Raw genomic sequence first — 4,386 nt, forward strand, 5'->3', positions numbered from 1 at the left:
AGCACGCCGGTGCCCTCGAATCGCCTCGCCGTCGACCACAGCGATGCCGGTGAGCTCGCCGTCCTCTCTGGACGGAGGTTGACGACGACGGCCGTGGGGCCCGTCGGTCAGCCTCACATCCTGACAGGGGGCCCTGCCTGTCAGGTTTAAAACTCCACCGCACGCCTGCTCGCTCACGTAAGTGGAGGCGGGCCGCGCTACTCCCGCGTTTCCACGGTGAAAGCGCCTCCCGTGAAGCCATCTTCGACGTCACCCCCTGTCGCTAGCGCAGCTGAGCCGCTGGGCCGGCCCACTGCTATCCTTCGCCTGGTGCGCTGGATAAGGGTACACCCCCCCTTTCCCTTTTCTTTTTATTTTTCTGTAAAAGTTGTAATATCCTTAAACAATTCAAATGGAGTCCAAATTTGATGATTCAAATTTCTAGTGACTCTATAAATCAGGGTCTATCTTGTGATGCAACATGCACATTTTTCCAGAGACCTTTTCTTCACAAATATTTATCAAATCCCCATTTTCCTATTTCTGTGATGAACTTTAGAAAATCACAAAGAGCCCATTTTTGATACAAATTCCATGATTCAAATTCCTAGATGTCTATAAGTTCAAAACTTAGTTTTTGAACATTTTTATTAATACTTTCTGTAGCACATAAAATAATGGTCTATTTCTTTGTATATAGCCAACTTTGCAAATTCATAGGAAAATCATCTCAACTCCAAATCCAGTGAAACCAATTCCTAGATGCTTCTAAAATCATCCTTTTTTAATGGGTGCCTTTGCTCATTTTTCAAAAATATATTTCTGTACACTTCTTGCAAATCCATAAACCCCTTGATTCCACTATATCAAAATGTTCAGAGATGTCCATTGATCAAATCCTAATGAAACCACTTTGGTCATCCCTCATATGACCAGAGGTATCCTAGAAACGTCCAACTCACATTTTTAGAGCACTTTTATTTTTGCCTTATTGTGTTGCTTATTATGATTGTTTCCGATGTTAGTTGACGAAGTAGACGGAGTACTTGGAGAAGGACCAGAAGACTTCAAGACTCTGAGGAACCAGGCAAGCAGCCCTTTGACCATGTCTATGAAACCCTTTTTATGCATGTCATATAGCACCATATTGTTGTTGCAACGGAATCATGATGAGGTGGTAATCACTTGATGGTTTGCCACCATACTTTCTCGTTGATACTTGCATTGTGCATGACCCTACCTTCTTATGAGGGTTATGCCGGTGGGAGTAGATAGGATGCTAAGGTAGTGCAACGCAAAAAGGGACGGGTATATGCATGGTGAAGGAGGCAAAGTATTTTCAAAAGACTTTTTCGAAAACCCCGTCGGGTGCCACTTATGCCCGAGGGAGATGATGAAATGGGTAACCACTTGATGATGAAGTGGTGTACCGAGGCAAGTGTGTGTGTTGTTTTCGAAAACGGATTAGATTTAAGATTTGTCGACTGTCCCAACCTTACATGCGCAACCACTCTACCCTTATATGGGGAAGGGCATTATTGATTACCTAGACCGATACTAGCTTGGAGCCCGCATTACTAGTGACGAGAGAGTTGTTGGTGCGCTCTCTCGGGACGGGGTCGTGCCAGGTAGGGCGGCCAAGAACATTTTTATGGGGCACCGGACAGACCGTTGGTACCCCGTGCCAGTATGTGATGAATATCGGAGCGATGCTCCACAATTTTAAGATGTGAAATGTTAGGCACGGGGGTTACTACCAATCGAGTGGACTCCATGTTAGTGTCGTCTAGGGAAAGGTAGTGATCGGGTGCTTACCCCGGGTACTTGAGGTATCGCGGGTCGTGGATGACACGGAAGTTCCCCGGTTCTTGTGGGTACAGTGTGCAACCTCTGCAGAGTGTAAAACTATTCGAATAGCTGTGTCCACGGTCAAGGACAGTTGGGCGGTGCTGCTTAAACTACGTCCAGAGTTTTCAACCGTGTGTGTGTGTGTTGATAAAACTACTTGGGTCAAGTCAAGGGACTTGACGTGATTGAGATGGGTTGGTGCCCACTCTATTTATGTTAGATGGGTTGGTGCCCACTCTATTTATGTTGATATCTGTAACCTGTCCTCATGGTTACTTGAATTCTCTTGATGCATGCCTTACAAAGTTGTTGAACATGTCATTGCACTCAAAACTAGCTTTCTGCAAAAAAAATTTACCTATACCATGCATTGTTGTATCTTGAACCAAAAAAAACATGGGTTGCTTGCGAGTACATTCAAAGTACTCATTGGCTTGCCACTGGTTATTTTATTGGCCAGGCATGAAAGAATAGGATGTGATGAAGAACACTTCGGTGATGAACATGCGAGCTAGGACGCTTCCCAGTCAGAATGCCTGTAGGGTTAAGGCAGATGGCATGGGTCCAAGTTATCAACGAAGATTTCCACTGCGATGTTATACTCAAGACTCGACCATAATGGTCCTACTTGTGTAATACGGTATGCATGGATGTAAGGCTCTTGTTATTCAGCTTCTGTGTGTTCAGTGAGCATTGATCTCTGGGATCACTGTACACGTGCATTCGGTGATCACGACTTATGAGTCGGGGTCCCCACAGAGCTGGTATCAGAGCCATCCTGACTGTAGGAAGCCTTAGTTAGCATGGACGTTAGTTAGCTTGACACCATCTAAACCTCTCTTCTTTTCTGAAGCATACCCCACCCAGGATATATTTTCCCTTATTGACCTCCCCTATTCAACTTTTGTAGATGGCTGTCGCCCCCTTGAGACTCCTTATGACATGATTTCCATCGCTCCTAAAAGACTGCCTCCAACAATGCCACTATCCCTTGCTGCCCATATACACCCTGCATGAACTGGAAAATGATGTGCTCGAGAAGGAGTTCTACGCCAAGGTTTTTGTGCCTGCCAAGACCTCACCCCAGGGGTGGTTCTTCATTGGGCCACCCATGCCAACACAAGACCTGGCCATTCAGCAAGTGGCACATGAAGAGCTCCTCCGTCTTCGAGGCCTCCTTCCAGAAATGAAAGAAGAACACGCCACCCGCTATCTACCTGTAAAGAACGGATTTGGAGCCCCAGCTCAAGTGATGATTTCCCCAAAAGATGAGGATCCAACCCTCAAATACCAAATCCACTTCATCAACGCGGGAGACTACCTCCTACGTCACCTTACCGAAGCATTCCTTAAGGCTCGCCAAGACCTCCCTTCACTTCTGCACCTCCACTGCCTTGAAAAGATGAAGGTGGCCGAGCGAGGACAGAAAATCACTGTCTTACAAGCCCACCTTGCCAATCAGGAGCAACAAATCAAGGAACTTCGAAAAACCCGCAACCAAACCCCACACAGGGAGCATAGGAATGGATTTCCATATCCACCTCACAGAAGATCGTCGTCAGGCCATCGACGACATAACTCAAGACTGGATAGCAACCTTTTTGCTTCCGTCACTTGTCACGGGTGTGGTGAACTTGGGCACATTAAAAGGATGTGTGCCAACAAGCAGCCGACTGTCGCCTACCCTTTGGCACCACAAGGGGAACCTAGAAATTGAAGACCGAACGATTTTCTCTCAAGTGATGAAGCAAGCACGACTACTGAATCCGAGGACCCCTAGGGTAGGACGAGTCGTGTACCCCCTATGCGCAGTCGAGTCCATATGATGGTTCAAATGAAACCATGTTGAGTGTTGCTTGTTCCTATCTGTTTGTGTTTTGATATAAGTTGCTTTCACATCCCTAGTTCTGGCCTGACCTATGCTAGCTTCCATGTGTGCATCATGTTTAAATTCAAATGAAATTTGAAGTGAGGAATTTTCAAAAGCCTCAGAAGACCTCTAAAAATAACCAACATTTAAATCTCTTCAAATGAGTCCAAAGAAATGTTCCTTTTACTCTGTGAAAATATTGGTAAGAGGTAAAATTCAAACCAATATTTTCGGAATCACAGAATTATTTATTTTTGGGCCTTTGACTTAAACCAATGACATATTTGAGTTGAATTTATTTCTATTATATAAGAAATAAAGTTCAAATATTTTTGTAAGTTGCCTATGACCTTTGACTAGTTCCTGAGCTCACATACAATTTACAGAAAGTTTTAGAAAAATGATTTGATATTTTAAATCAAATCAAAACCAATTTACAGAATAACAGAAAACAATTAAGTAACAGAGAGGGAGGGATGCTCACCTGGACCTACCTGGCAGCCCACCTAGCTGGCCCAGCTGGTGGCCTAGCCCACCAGGGCCCATGCCAGTCATCCTCTACCTCTGCCAGTAGGCAGAGGAGGGAGACAGCGCACGCGCGCGCCGTGGCGACACGCCACCTCCCTGCCTGCCTGCGTCCCTCGCCACCGCGACGCCTCGGGCCTTCCCTTCGGCGCCGCCCCAAACCC

This window comes from Triticum aestivum, chromosome 2A (assembly GCF_018294505.1).
Source record: "Triticum aestivum cultivar Chinese Spring chromosome 2A, IWGSC CS RefSeq v2.1, whole genome shotgun sequence".
Lineage (NCBI taxonomy): Eukaryota > Viridiplantae > Streptophyta > Magnoliopsida > Poales > Poaceae > Triticum > Triticum aestivum.